Source organism: Marmota monax, unplaced genomic scaffold, assembly GCF_021218885.2.
Source record: "Marmota monax isolate L192 unplaced genomic scaffold, Marmota_monax_Labrador192_F-V1.1 WCK01_AAM20220418_F8-fsc00082, whole genome shotgun sequence".
NCBI classification, from domain to species: domain Eukaryota; kingdom Metazoa; phylum Chordata; class Mammalia; order Rodentia; family Sciuridae; genus Marmota; species Marmota monax.
This window is the reverse complement of record NW_026695207.1, coordinates 1,464,074-1,487,441: the sequence shown is the minus strand read 5'-3', so window position 1 is coordinate 1,487,441 and position 23,368 is coordinate 1,464,074.

The window sequence follows — 23,368 nt, the reverse complement described above, 5'->3', positions numbered from 1 at the left end:
TGTCCACCTTTCTTCTGACTCAGTATGGGAGTAGGGAGATGGTTTGCCATTATTTTATGCTATTTAGAAGAGGAGTATTGACATCTATTTTGGAATTAGTTTCTTGTTGATTTTCAACAACTTTCTTATGGTTACTGATATGTTAAGGCTTTCTATTCCTTGATCTAAATGTGGCAAACTTTTTTCCAGGGAATTTTATACTCCATTGATTCAACACAGAGTTCTCTTCTTTATTATCATCTCATTACAAATTTAATTCATGATTTCTGTTGCAATTGTGAATTAATTTATATTGAATTGTGAATAGTAATGTCTATTGTTTGTGTAAATATACTAATTTTTGTGTCTTATTTTCTTTCTTTCTTTCTTTTGAAAGAGGGATTGAATCCAACAGCACTCAACCCCTGAGTCACATCCCCAAATCCCACTGTCTTTTATGTTTTATTTTGAGACAGTACCTCACTAAGTTACTTAGGGCCTTACTACATTGCTGAGGCTGCCTTTGAAATAGTGATCCTCCTATCTTAGTCTCCTAAGCTGCTGGAATTACAGGCATGTGCCATGATGGCAGACTGTGCCATGTCTTATTTGCAATTCACATTTATTTTCCAAGTTGTATTTATTGCCTTGCTTTAATGATTTTGATGTTATCCTAGCCCATTTTCTCTTGCTATGAATGAATTTCACAGGCTAATTTCTAAAAGAAAGTAAATTTAGCTCATGATTCTGAAGGTTGGGAAGCCCTAAGGGATTGGTGTTCACATCTGCTCTGCATCTGCTGAGGGTCTTCTTGTTGGCTCAGCACGTGTCAGAGGGCACAGCATTGAGACAAGTAGGCACACCAGCTCAGGTCTTGAGCTCCTCCAATCCTAGTTAATCACCAAAGGCCTGACCTCCAAATTCTGTTAAACAATGAAATTGGAGATTAAGTGTCCGGCACATGGACTTGAGGAACACATTCAAACTGTAGAAGATGTCATTTCTAACCTTTAAATACTCTATCTGCAAAATTCAAAGTGGTAATTCTTGATCAAAGTATTTTTAAGGATAAAATGAGATAACAGCACAAACCCATTAACTTAGGGCTTAGCTCAAAGTGTTCTCTATCAAAACGACTATAAAATCATATTTAATTCTATCTTTGATTTACTCTGTTTTGATACATATCATTCTCAGTAGCATTATTTTATATAACTTATAATTCAATTCATATATGTTTCTGTTGGCAAATATCATTCACTAAGTGAAACATATAATATTCATATAAGCTAATGTATACATATATAATACTTATATGGCATTTATTGATGTACAATACACTTGAATGATTAAAAAGTTAAAAATAAAGGAAGTTTGTATTTAATGGCTTTTCTTGCTAAAATCTAACAGTGGATAGCTTTAATAGTTCCCTCTTCTTGGACTCCCTCTTCCTTCCTGATGATGTCCTTTCCTCTCCCCTAGCCCAGAGGCATAAGGTTGGCAGTGTAGCTTCAGAAAAACTGTGTTCATATGTGGATTCCAGGTCTGAATGGTTGATGTCATGTGAGTTGTACCACGTGCCATTACACATTCATTTTTCTAGAACCCTAATATTTTACTTAGCCTATCTTCAAGTAAAATTGAATCCTCCTGAAAAATGCATTATTTCCACCCCATGACTTCTTCTTCTCCCTGATGTGCATGTCCCATATTGAAAACCAAGGGCCTTTGGCTCTTAGTCTCTCTCTTGGAAACATCCCTCACATGTCACATCATGAAATGGCCTATCAGCCAGTTGCAGTTTAGTGTGAATGATCTTGAAGTCTCTCTCCTACCAGGTGTGGGTGTATCAGAAAGCAGTGCCATCAGGAGTTGGTGACCTGGGACAGGGGGCAGAGTTGTTTATCAGAGAGTGAGAACAGGGACACAGACCTGAGCAGGAAAAGCACAGAATGTTTGAGAAGCAAGGAGCTTAGGGAGTCGGTCCTAAGGATAAAAAGATGAGTTTATTGTTAAAGTTGGACAATTTTCATAGCTTTTGTAATTTAAAACTTTTGTTAATTTAATTCCTATCTCAATTGGAAATAAAATCTAACATATCCAACCGAAATACAGTGTAATAGGAAACAGATACAAGTTTTCTCATTTCCTTCCATTTTGAGGTTAAAAATCCAAATGTACATTCTGAGGTCATATGTTCAGGTCTCTGCTGTGTAACATGAAAGTTCATTTATAGTTGTGTTGAATCCTCTTGTTCCAATCATTTTCTCCTGCCTTTTGATGACTGGATGATTCTAGTTATTTATTTAGCTTTGCTGTTGTTGTTTATATGCTTCAAATCAAATTATAATATGTGCCAGACATTATAATATGTCTTTTGTAGCCCTTATATATTGTGTGATCCTCTCGACACAATAGCATTTGAACATTAATTAGTGATCCAGAATGTAGCATACACAAGCCAATGTGAAAGTGTATTATTTTTATGTTTTAAATATAAGGTGTCTCCCAAAAGCTCATGCATGAGAATTCAGGAAAGTTTAGAGGTGAAGGACTGGGTTATGAGAGCCTTAACATGGCCAGTGCTTTAATTCCTATCACTGGGTTTTTTATGGTTACTGATATGTTAAGGCTTTCTATTCCTTGATCTAAATGTGGCAAACAGTTTTTCAGGGAATTTTATACTCCATTGATTCAACACAGAGTTGTCTTCTTTATTATCATCTCATCTGGGTGATAGGAATTAACTGGGTGGTGACCATAAGCGGGTAGAGTGTGGCTGGAGGAGGTGGGTCACTGGAGGTGTGCCTTTGGGATTTACATTTTGTCCTGATGAAACTCTCAGCTTCCTTGTGGCCTTGTCCCAAGCTGCTTTCCTCCTCCACACACTCTGCTGTGATGTGTCCCCTTGACTCAGGACCATAGCAGTGGGATTGGCAGTCAACGGACTGAGACCCCTGAAACTGTGAGCCAAATTAAGTTTCTTCCTCTGAAGTTGTTTTTTTCTCCCACTGGTTTTATTTTTTAAATACATGACAGCAGAATACATCACAATTCTTATTACATATATAGAACAATTTTTCATACCTTTGTATATAAATTATGTTCACACCAATTCATTTCTTCAAATATGTACTTTGGATGATGATGTCCATCACATTCCACCATCCTTGCTAGTCTCCTGCCCCCTCCCTTTCCCTCCCACTCTTCTACCCTATCTAGAATTCATCTATTCCTCTCATGCTCTCCTTCCCTACTCTACTATGAGTCAGCCTCCTTATATCAGAGAAAACATTCAGCATTTGTTTTTTGGGGGATTAGCTAACTTCACTTAGCATTATCTTCTCCAACTCCATCCATTTACCTGCAAATGCCATGATTTTATTCTCTTTTATTGCTGAGTAAAATTCCATTGTGTATATATGCCACTTTTTTATCCATTCATCCACTGAAGGGCATCTAGGTTGGCTCCACAGTTTAGCTATTGTGAATTGAACAATGCTATGAACATTGATGTGGCTATGTCCCTGTAGTGTGCTGTTTTTAAGTCCTTTGGGTATAGAACTAGGAGAGGGACAGCTGGGTCAAATGGTGGTTCCATTCCAAGGTTTCCAAGAAATCTCCATACTGCTTTCCATATTGGCTGCACCAATTTGCCGTCCTACCAGCAGTGTATGAGTGTGCCTTTTCCCCCACATCCTTGCCAACACTTATTGTTTGTCTTCATAATAGTTGCCATTCTGACTGGAGTGAGATGAAATCGTAGAGTGGTTTTGATTTGCAATTCTCTAATTGCTAGAGATGATGAATATTTTTTCATATATTTGTTGATTGATTGAATATCCTCTTCTGATAAGTGTCTGTTCATGTCCTTGGCCCATTTGTTGATTGGGTTATTTGTGTGTGTGGGTGTGTGTGTGTGCTTAGCTTTTTGAGTTCTTTATATACCCTAGAGATTAGTGCTCTATCTGATGTGTGAGGGGTAAAAATTTGCTCCCAAGATGTAGGCTCTCTGTTCACCTCACAGATTGTTTCTTTTGCTGAGAAGAAACGTTTTACTCTGAGTCCATCCCATTTATTGACTCTTGGTTTTAATTCTTGATTTTAATTTTTTACTTCACTTCAGATGCTGTTATTGAGGTGACGTGTTTGAGGACTTCCCAGCTCAGCATCAGACACAGGAACCACACATCTGTGCTTAGAGCTCAGCCTGCACAGGCCTTGGCTGCTGATCCCAGCTCACCTGCAGCTGCCCTTGCTCCCTGGAGACTACCCACCCTGATCCAAATATCGTCTTGAACTCCACATCCATCTGTGGCACCTGCCACTCTTCCTCATCACAGTGACCCTTGGGTCTGGATGCCTATCCCTTCCTGGTACAGCCAGTGGCATCTGCTTTGAAGGAACCAGAATATCTGTTAATCCATGTAAAAGCAAACAACAGCCTGCCTGTTTCTGACTTGACTGTGTTTGGGCACCCAACTCACTTGTGAGAGAAAATGACATTGTAATAGAGCTCCTTTAAAATTAAAACAGATCCCCCAAATTTCCTGATGAGCTATTTCTCTGCAACCGTACTTATGCTGAGAATGAAAATGGAAAAACTGGCCCCTATACCTAAATGCAGTAAGGATGGAAAAAATAAAAATAAAAACTACCTCTGACTAGCACAGCCTGACTAAATGTTCCCTGGATTTTACTCCTAAAAATTGTAACATTACTGTAAGAAAGGCAGAAGTAGCTAAGCTACCTTCCCAGTTTTGGGCAATCTGAGATTAAACTCATTTTTTCCATCTTACATCATTTGATTATTTTTTTATGTGGGCAGGTGACCAATTCCCAGTAGAGCCTCTAGTGCCAGCAAAACATGGCCAGAGAGTAATGGAGGTCTGCAAGCTCACCTCCATCACGCCCGGATGGTCGCTCTACCCTGTGTCTATTTTTCTTATAGGTTTCAGCCTACGAGAAGCTACAACAGAATCTGATCAGGGTAAAAACATCCCCAGTGTTTTGATTTTGCTTTAGAATGTGGTCAGTAGGAACCATTACACCTGAGGACCTTCTGTGAGAGGGACCTCATCTGAGTAGTTGAAGCTTTGATTTGCAAGAGTGTGGATAGCATTCTATAAAAGTTTTGTTGTTGTTGTTGTTTTTAAAGCGATGTTTTCTTATTAGTTTGTGAATGGAGGAAGATAACTAGTACTTCATTGTGTGCAGAAATGCTTATGAACAAGGGGCCCTCATATCATGCTACCCTCCAAGTCAGAGCCAGGACTTAGTTACCATGGAGATCAGCGGCCTCTCACCTGGAATGTATCTGTGACAATTAGTGTTAACTGTGGCTATTTTACCTTCAGTCCTGGGTAGATATCAGAGAGCCTGTGTTCAGAAATGTACACCAAAAACCTATATTGAGATAAACTACTCCATGCAGGTTGGGTGCTGCCAGAGGTTTTAATTTACTTGTTAGGTAATCGGGCTTTGGTGTGGAAATAGTAAAAGAGTGTATCCACCATTATGAATTCCTGATTGCATGCAAAGTGGGAATTAAGAGTCAGGCATTTGTTCCAAAAGTTCTCTTTGTCTTCTGAGACTTAATTTGAAAGCTGATTTTAAAAATAATAATGAGGAAATTCTGTTCATACACTTTCTTCATGTTTCCAATTATCTTTGAAAAAATTTGGGCTCAATGAACTGAGCCCCATTATCTTTCCTTTTTCCCAGGAGTACCCTTAATTTATGCATACAAGAAGTTAGACTTCAAGAGAAGTGACAGATTCCTGATAAGTTAATTCTTTCACCAGGAGCTTTGAGGCCATCCAAAGTCTCATGGCATAGGAGGTCTCTCCATCACTGATGGGTTTTTGATGAGTTCAGTGCTGGGGATAAACGAGGTTACCATGAAATTCCCTTTCGACCTGTATTCTCTCTCTTTTTAAAATTTGTTTTAATTAGTTATACATGACAGTACAATGATCTTTACATATCATACATTTGAATCAGATGGGGTATAATTTCTCATTTTTCTGAGTGTACTGGTTGCAGAATCACATTGGTCATGCAGTCATGTATATACATACAGCAATAATAATGTCTATTTTATTCTGCTTTGACCTGTATTCTCTACCACCAGTATAGCTGCATCATATGTTTGAGAGGGGTTTATAAAATACTTGTCTTATCCTTCTTCCTGGCACTGATTGGGCTGGACATTGAACATCCTTCTCTCTTACAAGTGATTTGGTGTTTGGCTTCACTTGGCCATTGGAATGTGAGTAGAAGTGAAATGCAGAGCTCTGAAATGCAGAGCTCTGAACAGCCGGTGCATGATTTGCCACATTCCCATTCAACTGTGGGCAACTGTGGTCATGGGTGCTGAGAGAAAGCTTTTGTCAGTCTGGACATTGAATGATTATCTTGAGTGATGTATCTTTCCAAACCACACTGCATAAAGTAGCAACAGACCTTGGAATTGTAAAATCACTGGGCTTTGGAATTGTTTGTTACTGCAGCACCTGATAGATTTTTCTGACAAATACACTGTAACTCAACTTCCAAAGCCTCCCTAGGGGCTTTGAAAATGTTTTGTACTTTACAAAGAGTAACTGAGAGTAATATGTGATGGTGACAATGATGATGAATCTAATCATAGGTTCAACATCAAAAAAGAGATTACTATTGATGTGTACTAATTTATTTGTTAGGTAATCGGGCTTGGAGGTTGAAATAGTAAAAGAGTGTCTCCACCATTATGTTAACTGTGTTAACTATGTATCCACCACTATAAAACAGAGTTATGACTTCATTTGGCTTTTTCTTTTTTCTTTTTTTTTTTTTTTGGGGGGGGCAGGCAAATGTAACTTGCTTTCGATGTGTTCCAGAATTTTCTGACTCAAATAAAATTAAATTTCACTTTATTTTCACTTAAAGAAATTAATGTTCTTGCTAAAAATTAAGAATTTTTAAGGCTTTTGGCTTTAAGTGATAACCATGAAAGAAGCCAAGGGAGTTCTTTTTGCAATTTAGTGTTCAATGACTTGGACATTAATGAGTGCCCAACTTGTAATGGAAACTTCATGGGAAGGTAATTTCTTTCTTTGAAATTTTATTTGTTTGGGCTTAACATTTCATTCTTGAGATTTGTCATTGTCTTATACATGTGGAAATGAACTAGGTGCATGGCATTCAGTTGAAATCATAAATACAAAATTACCCAAAAATTTAAAATAGCAAGGTTCATTTACCACATCTGCTTGCTAATAAAGATACATTACTAATGAGAAAGTTGATCCTGTCACAGGAACATCCACCTGAGACTGCAGAAATAAAGAGATGCAAGTAAACTAAGAAAAGAGAAATTATTCCCAAATAAATATCAATCAGCTGGTTGCTGAACCTCAAAACTGCAGTGAGAATTTCTTAGTGGTGTAATGGGGGATACTGGTTCAGCTTTCAGATGATGCCCTTATGGGCCAAGGGGAGTCTAACTCATCAGTATACTTTCAATGGTGCTCTTGTCATTTAGAAAAGCAATCCCTTGAATCATCGCTCTTGGGCCATACATTTTTAAAAGAGTAATTCTTATGGTTTGAATGTGTCCTACAAAATTCAAGGGTTATAACCTTAATCTCTAAGCCACAGTGTGAGAGGTAGGGCCTGGAAGAAGAGATTGGCCAAGAGGACTCTGCCCTCACAGATGTATAAACACTGCTGTTGCAGTCGGTGTTCAGATACTGGGCATGGGGACTCCTGGTAGAAGGGTAAGCTCCTACCCTCTCCCGCCCCTCCTCTGTCTCAGCATGTGATGTTATATGACATGACAGTGTAGCAAGAAGGCCCTAGAGAAATTTAGACCCCTGAACCTTGCACTTCCTGTCTCCAGAACTGTAAGAAATAAATCTCTTATTTATCAATTATCCACTTGCAGGTATTCTGTTACAGCAGCATAAAACAGATAAAGATAGAAAAAAAAGTCAGTATTTAAACTTTAGAATCACAGCTTTGACAGTAATAAATACTGTTTGTTTCTTCTGCCGAAGAAGCTGAAATACTGTTCTCTTCCAGAGTCAAAGCAAGGGCTGTCACTTGTATGATAAACAGCGCCGCCTCTTTCTCTTTAGCACACTCCACTACTTGTACTTGCTTTAAAGAAGTACATCGTAAAGTTGAAGGAGAACATTGTTTGCTTTAGACATTTGTAAAGATGCTCTCAGGAATGAGCACAGCTTAGCAAGCAAGGCGATGAGTCTCCTGGCTCTGAAGTGGGGAGAGGGAGTGTGCGAGGTCTACGGCCTCAACGCAGGGATGCCAGCAGGACAGGAGGTTGAGGCACCAGGACAGCGGTGGCAGAGGCTCATCCTGTCAGTAGGTGGCTTGGTCCCACTCACCAGCTGGGTTGTTGTTCAAACCAACAGTCTTGGCAAATACAAAATGGAATCTGGCACAAGATTTTCACAGTGTATGTCGAAGATTTTTTTTTTAAATAAATCTTCACCATTAACTATGGTGTTGTTTCAACTTCAGGATTTTTCTGGCTACAGGAGCAGAATATAAATGAGAGTTTGTGCATTGATGTTCTCCCAGTTTGTGTTAGTCAGCTTTTGGTTATTGTAACAAAAATACCTAACCAGGTATTGGCTCTGGGTCCAAGAAGCCATACATCACAGCATAAAGGTATGGAGGGATGAATCTGCTCAGCTCATGGCTTCTGGGAAGCAGAGAGAGAGGAGGAGGAGCCCGAGGGACAAGATAGAGTCCCCAAGAACACCCCCAAGTCCCCTAGTAACACCCCCTCCTCTCCTCCAGCCACACCCCACCTGCCTACTGTTATCACCCATTCAAACGAGGATGGACTGAGTAGGTTACAGCTGTCACAGTTCAATCATTTAACCTCTAAACATCCCTGCATTCACACAGGAGCTTTGGGGGGACACCTCACATTCAAACCACAAAAGGGTTCATTGAGCATAGCTACTTATGGCACATCTATGTGCTAGAAATGAGGAGATTAAAATAAACAAGACTGAGACCTTCTTTCAGGAGGCAAAGGGTTAGTCCTGAAAGCTAGACTGTTTTTGTTTTGTTTTGTTTTGTTTTGTTTTGTTTTGTTTTGGTGGCTCAGCAGAGGTGGCACAATAATCAGAATAATCTCAACAGAAGAGCAGGCTGATAGGGGCCATGGCTAACTTTCCCTAACAAGGCCTCTTCTCAAAACAGGGACCACCACTGTGAGGAGCCACTGTGTTCTGCGACCCTGACCTCCTGAAGGTGTGGAGCATCAGAAGCCTGCAGGTGCAGTGTCCTGAGAGGTCGGCTCTGGGCCTGGAGCCTGAGGTGTGCAAGGGAGAGAGCTCAAGGGGTATGTGTTCTCCTGCTGCTCGGCCCCTAGGCCACCCCGGCAAATCTCATGTCCCATCTACAGGACATGCTAGTGGCATCTGACAGTAACTGCTTTCCACAGCCCAGGAGGGACACAGATGATTAACAACCAAGCAGGGTGGTATACCAGCCCCAGTTCCATCTGCAGTCTGTGGAGCAGTTTCTGAAGGTTCTGGTACTCAGGCTGGGTCTGCAAGGCTGAGTAGCTTTTGAATTGAGGAAAGGAGCAGGCATTGGGGGTGTGAATAGGGTTTGAGAAAGGTGCATGGTGTAGAGTGGATAGAAGCTCTTTGGAGCTTGACTATGTACTCTCTCAGCAGGACGCTCTGCCCAATGAGCAAAGGCACATGGAGTAAAAAGTGCCAGAGTTTGTGCTATGGCTCTCCCAGCGATACCCATGTCAGTAGGTCCATTGTCAGTAGGAAATCCTACAATTTGGAGCTGAAATGGACCTGAGATCCACTGGAATAGTTTCTCTCTTCATACTGGATTTTGTATCAGCCTTTCAAGATGTCCTCCTCTAAGGGGTAAGGTCCTGGGCTCCAGTGCCCAGCACACATTAAGTTAAGCACTCATTAACTTTAAAGGTTTGTACTTTACTGATTATAACTTTTCTTGGTCTTTGATGGTATTCAATAGGTAGCACATGGATGTTTTCCTCTTGTGAAAGCTCCGTGGTTTACATTTGTTGCTAAAATAGGTCCAAAGTTGTCAGTGTCAAAGGAAATAAAAACAGGGCCCTATAAAAGATCTACAAAGACACCTACATTCAAATGGCAAGGAAACCATTTAGTAATAATGTGATATCCTGTAAAGAATTGTCATTTTCTTTATTTTATTAATTTTTTAAAAATTTATATATGACAGAGAAATGCATTACAATTCATATTATACATAGAGAGCACAATTTTTCATATCTCTGGTTGTATACAAAATATATTCACACCAATTCATGTCTTCATACATGTACATTGAATAAGGTCATTTTCTATGAAAGCTTTTTGCTATCACTTTAGTAGGACAAATACCAGGAGAAAAAAAAAAAGTATAGAAATGCCACGCAATTGCTTCTTCCTAATGTTTTCTCAAAAACAGGCAATATCTCTGACTTAAAGTAGGATGTTTAATTAAAGTCAATATTTCTGTGGGATGTTAACCAAAAGTCCTAATGACACAATACTAGGAGGAGATAATAAACTGAATAATAATAACCCAAAAATTGGTAAAAAGAGCAAACAAAAGTGGGGTTTGTATATTTGGTCTATCTTTTCACTACATCTGCTTTGTCTTAATATGAAGCTCACTCTGACCTCCTCTGGACGAAGAATAGAGAAGCTGACACAATGGACTCCACAAAGTACTGGGGAAATGTCTACCTAGAATTGCAATTCAGCTTACACACACACACACACACACACACACACACACACACTGATCTTCTCTACAAGACATGATAAAGAAATTCCTTCAGGTTGAAGGAAAATCATCACAGTACATGGAAACTTACATGTACATAAAGGAGCGTGAAGCCCTAGAAATTGTAACCATTTCAGTAAATAAGACTGATATTTTCATATTTATCAGAAAGGTACTAAAACTTTCCACACAGTTTTGTTTTTCAGTATAAATTTACAGTCATAAAAATTACTGAAGACTCCAGAGAATTTGTTACTGGGGTCATATTTATCAGTTGGCCCTCTGCATGTCTTATTTTAAGAAATGTCTTTTGCCCATTTTTAAATTGGGTTATTTGACTTTTGACTCTGGAGTTATTTGAGTTTCTTAGGGATTTTGTCTATTAATTCCTTTTCAGATGTGTAGTTTGCAAATATTCTCTCCCATTCTGTAAGTTTTCTCTTCCTTCTGTTGAACATTTCCTTTGCTGAGCAGACAATCTATAATCTGATGCAGATCCATGTGCTTATTTTTGCGTCTGTTTCCTGTATTTTGGGGTCTTCTCCAAAAAACTCATGCCTCAGCCAAGGCTGGGAGCATTTTCCCATTATTTTATTCTAGTAGCTTCCTAGCTTTGATCTTCCATTTAAGTCTTTAATCCATTTTGAGTGGACGTTTGTACATGTGAGAGATAAGGTGGATTCTCCTGCATGTGGGTATCCAATTTTCCCAAAGCCCTTTAGTGAAGAGATTGTCCTTTCTCCAGGGCATACTGTTGGCATCCTTCTTGACAACCAGTTGGCTGTCAGTGCACGGATTTGTTTCTGAGCTATTTATTCGGTCCCGCTGGCCTGTGTGTCTGTTTTTAATCCGTGTTGTGCTGCCTTGGTTGCTATAATCTTGTAGCATATTTACTTAGGTAGTATGATGTCTCCAGTTTTGTTCCTTTGGGTAAAGATTGCTTCAGCTATTAAAGGCTCTTTGTAATCCCACATGAATTTTAGGATTGTTTTGTTATATTTTTTTTTTCTGTGAAGCATTCCATTATGTTTTTATAGAGATCATATGGAATTAGTAAGTCACTTCAGGTAGTATGGAATTTTAACACTATTAATTCTTCCAGTCTTTGAACATGACATACCTTTAATTTATTTATGTCTTCTTCAATTTCTTTCATCCATGATCTTTAGCTTTCATTGTAGAGACTACCTCCTGAGTTAAATTTATTGCTAAGGTTTTTTTTTTGGAGCTATTTTAAAGTGGTTGTTAAATTTATATTCCAGATAATTCATTACAAATGTATAGAAATACTACTGATTTTAAATTGTTTATTTTGTATATTTTACTGAATTATTTCATTGGTGCCAATTGGGTTTGGTGGCATTTCTAAGGTTTTTTCTATGTAGGGCTGGGAGTGTGGTCCAGTGGTAGAATGCTTACCCATGCATGCATGTTTCCCTGACACAGCTCTGCAAAAGGAAAAAACAAAAACAAACAAACAACAACAACAACAACAAATATATATATATATATATATATATATATATATATATATATATATATAACTTCATGTCATCTGTAAGTAAGAGAAATTTAAGCTACTCCTTTGTAATTTGGATAGCTTTTATTTATCTCTCTTGTCTAATAGTTCAAAACCTCAGTTAGGTATCACCTTACCCCTGTTAGAATGACTATGACTTTAGAAAGACAAAATGTAATAACTATTGGCTAAAATGAGATAGAAAGAGAAAATATACACAGTAGGTGGGATTTTAAACTAGTACAACCATTACAGAAAACTGTGTGGAGTCTCCTCAAAAAATGAAACTGGAACTACCACTATGGGATCCATCAGCCCCCGTACTGGGCATACAGCCATAGGAAATATAATCAGTATGTTAAAAATAAATCTGTTTTCCATGTCTATCACAATTGCCAAGGTGTGGAATCAGCCTCAATTCCCATCCATTCACACTTATAAAAAAAATGTGGTATACAAACACAATATATTATTTTCACCCATAAAAAGAATGAAAGGCTGCCATTTGCCATATTCTGCTAAGTGAAATGAGCCAGGCACAAAAATACTACATAGAATCTTAGAAAGTTGATCTCATAGAGATGGAGAGTAAAATGGTGATAACCAGAGGCTGGAGCAGTTCGGTAGGAGGAGGAGATGGGAGGATGGTAAAGGAATACAGAATCACAGTTACATAGGATGAACACGTGCTGCAGTCTGGCTGGGCACAATCAGGAGCCACTTGTCAAAAGAAACTAACTTTATTTTTAGAACCACACACGACAAACAAAATAGTCTCTCAGGAAAAACCCTCAGAGCCTCAACTGCCACCACCGGCTTTCCACAAGCCTCTCTCTCCCCCCACAAGCTTCTCTCCACCTCCCACAATCCTCCTGCTCTTGAGGCCGATTGGCTGGGTCACGTGGGCGGAGCCAAAAAAGTCCCCCAATGAGCAGCTCCGTGGTCTGAAAGGGCAGGGAAACAGTCCAATGAGCATCACCGCAGAGGAGCCAATCAGCTAGATGTTGCTGGGGCCGAGGAGCCAATCAGCTAGATGTTGCTGGGGCCGCTGTGAGCCAATCATCAGCCAGCAGCTGGAAGTTTGCTGGCAGCTGGAAGTTTGCTGGGGCCCCTTTGGCTGTGGCTCTCAACAAACACGTTTCAGGAGATGTGTTGTACAGCAAGGTGTCCGTGGTTAATGCTGATATACTCTTGAGAAGTGTGAAGGGAATGAATGTTGACTGTCCTCACCACAAAAACAACTCTGTAAATTAAAGTATCAGTTACTTCATAAGATTTCCCCAGTCCACAATGCACATATATGCAAAATGTCATATTGTCATTATAAAACCACACTATTATTTGTCAACTTGATTTTTAAAAATCCTCTTTCAAGCATAAAAATATTAGGTTAGGATAAAATGAATCATTGATGTCTGGGGAATAAAAATGCAGATTACTGGGGTATCAATTTTTGAAATAGGTATTTCCCCATATTTTACTTAAATGTAGCCAATTCATACAAGAATAGTATCTATTTATCACACCTACTCCTCACTATTAGAGCTGTAGAAGTGACCAAAAATATTTTTTGTTAGGTTCTTTGAACTTTGGAGAATAAGAAGAAAGGAGTGTCTTGGAAACCGACCCTTCTTGCACTGTGGCCAGGTAGAAGCCCACTCTGGTGCTGGCATTCCGTGAGCCCACCACCCCACTCTCCTGGCCACATGACTGAAGTTTTCATGCACCCATCAGCCCAATGAGAACTCACCAGGAAATGGCTAGCACCACAGTGTTTCTCTCCTGAGAGTTGTCCAATTAGAAACACGTGTGTCATCTCCTTACGGTTACCCTTGGTACTTTTATTTGGCAACCAACAAGCACTTGTTGCATAAGCCATTCACAGGAAATCAACAGATTTGAGTAAGAAATATTCCAGTTGCAGCCACCCTGATAACATGTGCCAATCATCTCAGTAATGATGGGTTCCTGCACTTGATGTCTCTGCTAAAGCCAAGGATCAGGCAGCCTTCTTCCTGGTTCCCCGTGGAGTTTGCTTATGCTCTGATGGTTTTATTGGCCACTTTAAGACTACATTCTACATAACTGCCGGGTAGACTTTAAATTGTCAAACAATTACATGAAATAGCCCTGCATGGGCAAAAGATCTTCTCTAAAAGAGGAACATGATGAGAACAAGATGACTTGTAAAAACAATGTCCTTTTAAAAAATAACAAAACAAGAAGAAAAACAATTTTAAAAATAAAACATTAGTGTACTCCATTCTATATATGTTTCTCTCAATGAAAGAGAACAAGACAATTTTGGAAGGATTTATTTTGAGATAAAATGACTGAGAGAGAACACAAAGTTAAATTTGAAGTACTTCATTGTGTTTTAAGAAATATTTCCTTTTTCAAATAGATCTAAAATAAATTGGGGTAAGGAGCAAGCAGGGTTCATTAATCACAGAGCTCAGGGGCCACATGGGATCCAATTAAGGAGAAAGTGATGGTCATTTCCCATCAATGGAAGTCCCCACCACCCAGGCCTGGAGTTTTGCTAAAAGGGAAAGCAGCTTCCTGCTGACTCCTCAAACAACATGACCATGAGCCTGCTGTGCCAATCTTTATTTAGGACAGCCACACACCATCTCATGGCAGAAGACACCACTTAACACGGGCATCCCACATGGAGTTTGCATGTGCCAGCAGATTTTTAATTAGCACAATCACTATGGATGATGAAACCACATGGACACCCATCAATCTTTCACCTCATGTGATGTATTTGAAAGAAAGATGCAAAGGAACTGCAAATTAAGGGATTCCAAAATCTGAATAGTCTGTAAAGGTGAGTTGCAACATTTTCCTACATGATACTATAACAAAGAACTTTTAACTAAGTGGTAAATCCTAATGTTATTGTAGCTTATATCTTACTAGGGACAGACTACTTAGCTGGTGCATTTAGAGTTGTGAAGTTCTGGGAGGAGAAGTCCTGCAAAGAGAAAGGGCTGAGATTCTGAACAGGCAATTTTGAACTATTGCAAGAAGACAAGCTTAATGGTTGGGAGAGAAACACATGGACTCAGTGATTCCACATAATAGAAAATTATGTCTTACTCCTGTGGAGTTCATTGTGCATGCTCAGCTTCGTGTAGTCCAGGGACCACTGAAATGTCAGTCATGGTAACACTCACATCTTGATGACCTCCCAGCTGGCCAGGAGGGAGGTCTGTCTGCAGACTTTGGAGGGCAAGGCCCAGAAGCCTTATCAATTGCATCACCCACCTACAGAGTGGGAGAAGCCAATCACATGGCCACATCTGCACAGAAAGTAGCCAGCAAAACTGGTGCATATGCCAAGAGCTGGCTGAGCCTTTAGTGAATCAAAGCTCTCTTCACCACAATTTGAAGATTATTTTCAAGACCCTTGGTGCAGTAAATTACTTTAGAGAATCAAAACTACAAATGTTTGCCCCGGACATCAAAGTACCAAAATAATGACAAATAATAAGCCATAAAAAATCTGCTAAAAAGAGAAAACAATTTCTATTTTAAGGGAAAAGCAATTAGCATAATTTATAAAGATGTGAATACATACATATATTTACACATGTTAAGAAAATGAAATTAAGGCCAACATTTCTTTTTTTTTTTTTCCTTTTCATACTTTTATTTATTTATTTTTTCTTTTTTTTTTAATTTTTTATTGTGGGTTGTTCAAAACATTACAAATTTCTTGACATATCATATTCCACACTTTGATTCAAGTGGGTTATGAACTCCCACCTTCACCCCATACACAGATTGCAGAATCACATCAGTTACACATCCATTGATTTACATATTGCCATACTAGTGTCTGTTGTGCTCCGCTGCCTTTCCCATCCTCCCCCCTCTCCCCTCCCCACCTCTCCCCTCCCCTCCCCTCCTCTCTCTCTACCCCCTCCACTGTATAACCCTGAGGGTCTCCTTCCATTACCATGCAATTTCCCTTCTCTCTCCCTTTCCCTCCCACCTCTCATCCCTGTTAAATATTAATCTTCTTCTCCTGCTCTTCGTCCCTACTCTGATCTTAGTTACTCTCCTTATATCAAAGAAGACATTTGGCATTTGTTTTTTAGGGATTGGCTAGCTTCACTTAGCATAATCTGCTCTAATGCCATCCATTTCCCTGCAAATTCTATGATTTTGTCATTTTTTAATGCAGAGTAATACTCCATTGTGTATAAATGCCACATTTTTTTTTATCCATTCGTCTATTGAAGGGCATCTAGGTTGGTTCCACAGTCTTGCTATTGTGAACTGTGCTGCTATGAACATCGATGTAGCAGTGTCCCTGTGGTGCAGCCAATTTGGAAAGCAGTATGGAGATTTCTTGGAAAGCTGGGAATGGAGCCACCATTTGACCCAGCTATTCCCCTTCTTGGTCTATTCCCTAAAGACCTAAAAAGAGCATGCTACAGGGACCAACATTTCTTAATTAGAAATAGTTCTTAAATAAGTCATGATTAATTTTTCTATTAAAGCATATGAGTGAAAATATTAAAACAAAATTCATTTCAAACCCAGACCCTTAACTGAAAGGCAGCATACAAAATTGGCACAAATCATAGGGTCCACATCAGTGAATTTTCACAAAATGAACAAAGCTATAAAACCAGCCTTGAGATCAAAAAAAGGGAAAAAAAAAGATAAGTGGCACTAATCACAATGCCAAATAAAGTCAACCACTGTTTTGACTGCTAGTATTTTAAGCCAATTTTATCCATTATGAATCTTATATAAATGGTCAGCCAGTGGGTACTATTTTCTCAAGCCTCCTGTCCTTACTATTTCATCTGTCAGATCCATTAACACTGTTGAATGTTGAAGTTAGTAAATTTTGTTACTGAATATTAGCCACTGCTACTTCTGAAACCTTAATAGTTTCCAGAAGTCTGTGCACAGCCATGTCTTTCTCTGGGATTTCCTTTCCAAGGTCTGCATACTGCTCTATTCCCACATTTCCACTTAGTCTAGTCCACTCTTCTAACAACAATACCCGTGTTGATTGCACACACACTAAGGGCAGGGACTTGGGATGTGGGTAGCAATGAATATAAGTTCTGTATGCTGAATTCCCAGCCTCTGTTTTAGTGAGGTGTGGCCATTTAAGTAAATTTCAGGCAACCACACAGGAGACCATGTAGTGTCTTAGACCTGCAGAAATGTCCCGGACAAACCTCTCCCACTAACCCTCCACATTCTTCCTGTCTATCACCATGTATGGGGATCCTGGAAGCCATGTGTTCAAGATGATGATGGGTCAAGACAGAAGGAAGGCAGTTACTGAGTCACTGTGCAAGTTGTCAGTCAACTCTGGGATTTACGAGAATGTGGTGATGGCTTTCAAACATCACAGGAGTGTGTTTCTGTTTTGCTTTGAGTGAAATACGTGAACATGTTCATTTTGTTAGCTAGGACAGCTAGAGTCACCTTAACCACACACCTGCTGAAGGTCCAGTGACGTCACCTCTGCAGATTTTATAGTATCCTCAGGTGGAACAGGCCCAGAATTGAGACAGGTCCTCTTGCCCACCCATTCCCTTGATTCTGTGACCTGGAAGTCAGCCCACCATCCCCCCACCCCGAGTAATCCCTCCCACCATCTTAGCAGGTGGTTCCTCCCAAACTATCCTTACCCTGATCCAATTCTCTCAAAAATCTCCAGCATTAGAGATTCAGAATTTTTTATCTCTTCATGGTACATCCATGATATTCTTGCTTTTGATATTTTATTTGTCTTAAAAGTCATTCCAAACTCCCAATCCCTTCAACATTTCTTAATTTCTATTTAAAAAAGGCCAAATGTGTAAGGCTCTATATAATTGTAACTCCATAGCCTCACTGGCTGACACCTTTCCCAGCTGCCACATTATGATGACCCCTTGCAAAACCACTGATCCCATCTTGGGACACTATTGTGCTTGGACTTCCCAGGACATGTCACCCTGTGTTGCTTACTCTGGGTTCTCTGCTTAGCATACCCTTTATGCTTTTGTGGACTTCTGGGGAATCTGCTCAGAGCTGCCCTTCACATGATTTCCCTTATTGGGAAGCTGGTGCTGAGGACTGAATACTGTCCCCATATCCATGTATTGAAGCCCTAATCCCCAAAGTGATGTATTTGGAGGTAGGGCTTTGGATGAGTAATTTGTTTTAGATGGGATGTGAGGGTAGGACACCACAAGGGCATTTGTGTCCTTATAAGAGAAGGAGACGACACAGCCCACTCGTTCCATCACTTGAAAATACAGTGGGAAGTATGTGTCTGCGAGCCAGGAAGATGGCCCTCACCAGGAACCAACCCTGGCAGCTCCTTGATCTAGGACAATAGCCTCTGCTGTCTCAGCACCCAGCTTTGGCATGGTTCCCAGAAGCCTGAGCTGACTAGGACACTCGCACTCCCAGGACCTAGAATAGTGCCCAGAATAGAGTGGTGTTTTTGCAAATGGGTTTTATTCCTCTGAGGGCACTTATATTCTGTATTGTGTTACACTTCCATGTGAAAATTTGGGACACCATTTAAGCAAACCCAGGAAAGCTTACATTATATTGAAAATATTTTATTAACTTGGAGGAAACACTCTTTATTTGCATTATATTTTTTATCAGAGCCTCCTTTTTTTATAGAGGCTGCAGAGTTAATTCTCAGCACAGCATGTCTGACTGATGTGGACTTCGAGTTAATGGACCTTGAATGAGACTTCAGTACATAAATTACTTGCTACCCTGGAACAAAATGATTGACATATTAATAGCACCTGTACAACACTTGAAGCTGAGGACTTGAGTCAACTTAATTGCTTTTAACCTACAGAAAACCAGCTTTGGTAACCACAGTCTTAAAGGTGGTATTGTAGGCTTTAAATTAAGTCTTTAGTTATTGTCTCAATCCAGTAAGAAGAAACCACATGAAAAATACACTGGTTATAAAGATCAAACATCAGTTAAAAAAAAAAAAAAAAAAGCAAAGACATCAATGGTCAATTATCTCACTCTCACAAGAAAATAGGGTGTGTATTCTTGGTAAGACTGAAAGAAAAATCTAGAAATAATGTAGTGAATTCAAGGAATAGTTTAATTTGAATACACCCTAGGTTACTTACAAAGCCAGGAACTCAACCACATGTGAGTTGGGATGCAGTTCCTATACCAATCACAAGGAGGGCAAGAAGACCCGAGGGCTCACAAGACCTGATCCTTGGGCACCCAAGGGTAATAGGGACAACCACGGTCTGGAAACCATCAGTACCTACTCTATTCCATGTACACAAGAAACTGAAATTTCACCAAGGTCTACTCGATCAAATAGCCAACAGAGTCAGGCTCTGGATAGCTGCATTTGAAGGACAGAGCTACATCAGGTCACCTCGTTCCTCCCACAAAAATAAAACTTTATGAAAAGAAGTAATGGTGAAAATCATCCACGCTGATTCCTCGGTGTTTTCCTTTTCTATTTTTTTTTTTTCATTTTAACTTCACATTTGCTTCCTACTCCAGAGTTTGGACATTTCTGTCCTCCAGAATGATTGCTGTTCCAGGGCTACCCTGACTTGGTTCACCTGAGCCACTTCTTCCTGTGACCAGGTGCTGAAGGGCATGGTCTGCCTGCGAAAGCTGGGCAACGTGGTGGATGGACACACTTTCTCAATGGCTTTTCAGCAGCCCTTGGGTTTGCCCCAGCCCCAGCCCTCACTGCTGCAGAAGCAGCCCCTCCTTCAGCAATTCCAGCTCACGGTGCTGCCAGTACCCACAGGTCGCAGGAAGAGGAGAATGTCGTTAAAAATGGGAGGAGGTGCGTATTTCTTTTCTTCACTTGAAGCTCCTTCTTTGGCTGATTTAGCAATTAAAGATAGGCTTTAAACTTAATGAGCCTTTTATTTGATATAAGTAATGTTTCATTTTTATATGATTCATCCAGACTCAGATTAATGAAATAAGCATAATATTTTTCTACTTCATTACTGGGTGTATTTAGATAATTAGTTTCCAAGAGAAGAACTGGTTTTGTGCCGGATACTTAAGCTGAATTTTATAAATTATCCTTTTGGGTTTTTTTTTTTTTTAGACTGAAGAATATGCTAGGTATTTTTCAACAATGAGTTTATCACAATTTGATTACCTACAACACATTTTTAAAAGAGTTTTGACCCACAGACAAGTGGTTCAGGATCCAGAGCCACCGAGTCTGTTATATTACTTCCCTTCTCTCATTTCATTTTGGGACCTCCTGGGGTTTAGGAGACGCTCAGGCCAGGCTTGCAGACGAGTCTACACAGCATGCTGGAGACAGTGAAGGTTGATAGCTATAGAACTACAGATCCTCTTGGAGGATCCTCTCCCGCTGTCTGTCCTTCAGTCACCATGTGAGGGTGGGGGAGGGCCCCTGTCACTAGGTTCTGCACAATGCTAGCCTAGACCTAGGAATCCAGAAGCCCTGGCCTTCCATAGGTCTCCACTCTTCTCCTGGGGCTGGGGCTGTAGGAGATCATACAGGGACTTTGCTGGTAGAGCTCAGAGCCACAGAACCAGCCTTGAATGTTGGTAGGCAACCTCTGAGGACTTCCTTAAATACCAGGGGAGGAACCCAGGGCAAGGCCAGAGTGTCTATCCCTAACACAGAGGGACTTTATCAACACCACCGACTGCATCCTTATTGTACCCATGCATGTCACTGTTCCATGAGCAGTTCCTGCGACCTCTTGTCTGAGATGGTTTACACCACTCTTGTAGATGGGTCTCATGTTCTCAGCATCCCTCATCATTCCAGAAGGGTTTCCCCTGTGAAACTGATATTAAAAAATAAAGAAAGGAGTGCCCCACAATCTAGTTGGGTTCCTTCTAGGGATGCAAGTTTGGTTCAACATACAAAAACCAATAAACATAATTCACCACATCAACAGACTTAAAGACAAGAATCATATGATCAACTCAATAGGTGCTGAGAAAGCATTTGACAAAATGTTCAAAACACTAGAAAAAGTAGGGATAGTAAGAACATACCTCAACTTTGTAAAAATTATCTATACTAAGCCTCAAGCCAACATATTCTAAATGGAGAAAAATTAAGAGCATTCTCCCTAAAAACTGGAACAAGACAGGGATGCCCTCTTTCACCACTTCTTTCTACATAGTCCTTGAAACTCTAGCCAGAGCAATTAGACAGAAGAAAGATATTAAAGGAATATGAACAGGAAAAGAAGAACTCAAGCTATCATTATTTGCTGATGGCATAATTCTATATTTAGAAGATCCAAAAAATTCCACCAAAAATCTTCTATAACTAATAAATGAATTCAGCAAGGTAGCAGGATATAAAATCAATACCCATAAACCAAATGCATTTCTATACATAAATGATGAAATGATAAATCCATTGCAATATTCACAATAGCCTCAAAAAAATAGCTGGGGATTAATCTAACAAAAAATGTGAAAGACCTCTACAATGAAAACTACAAAACACTGCAGAAAGAAACTAAAGAAGATCTTAAAAGATGGAAAGATCTCCCATGCTCTTGGATAGGCAGAATTAATATAGTCAAAGTGGCCATACTCCCATAACTGTTTTTTTAATTTAATAGGATTTAATGCAATTTTTATTAAAATCTCAATGACATTCTTTATAGAACTAGAAAAGGCAATCATGATATTCATTTGGAAAAATATGAGAACCAGAATAGCCAAAGCAATCCTCAGCAAGCAGTGTGAAGAAGGAGGCATCCCATAACAGGACCTCAGACTATACTACAGAGCAATGGTAACAAAATGGCATGGTATCGGTACCAAAATAGACATGTAAACCAACGGTACAAAATAAAAGACATAGAGACAAACCTGCATAAATACATTATACTGGACAGAGTATAATGTATATATTATATAATGTATATATTATCTTATACTGGACGGAGGCGCCAAAAACATACATTGGAGGAAAAAAATAGCCTCTTCAACAAATAGTGCTGGGGAAACAGGAAATCCATATGTAGCAAAATGAAATTGAACCTCTTTTTCTCACCCTGCACAAAAGTCAACTCAAAGTGGATCAACGACTTAGGCACTAGAACAGAGACCCTGTGCCTAATAGAAGAAAAAGAGGCCCAAATCTCTACCATGTTATCATAGGACCTGACTTCCTGAGCAAGACTTTTAAAGTGCAAGAAGTAAAATCAATAAATTGGATGGATTCAAACTGAAAAGCTTTTTCTCAGCAAAGGAAACAGTTGATAAAGTGAAGAGAGAGTCTACAGAATGGGAGAAAATGTTTACCACATGCACATAGGATAGAGCACTAATCTCCAGTCTATATAAAGAACTTAAAAAACTTGACACCAAAAAAACCAAATAACCCAATCAACAAATGGGCTAAAGAACTGCACAGGCATTTTGTAGAAGAAATCATGAAAAAAGGATTTCGTCATCTCTAGTAACTAGAGAAATGCAAATAAAAACTACTCTAAGATTTCCTCTCACTCCAGTCAGAATGTCAATTATCAAGAATAAAAGCAATAATAAGAGTTGACAAGGATGGGGTGGAAAAGGCACTGCTGATGGGACTGCAAATTGGTGCAACCACTATGGAAAGCAGTATGGAGATACCTCTGAAAACATGGAATGGATCCACCACTTGACCCAGCTTTCTCACTCCTCAATTCATACCCAAAGGACTTAAAATCAGCATAGTACAAGGACATAGCCACATCAATGTTTATAGCAGCTCAGTTCACAATAACTAAACTATGAAACCAACCTGGGTGTCCTTCAACAGATGAATGGATAAAGAAAATGTGGTATACACAATGGAATATTACTCAGCCTTAAAGAAGAATGAAATTATGTCATTTGCAGGTAAATGGATAGAACTAGATAATATCATGCTAAGTGAAATAAGCCAATCCCCCCAAATCAAAAGCTGAATGTTTTCTCTGATAAGTGGATGCTGACCCATAGTAGGGTGGGGGAATAGGGAAGAATGAAGTACCTTTGGTTTGTGTAGAAGGGAGTGAGGGGTGGGGGGCTGTGGAGGTGGGTAGAATGAGACAG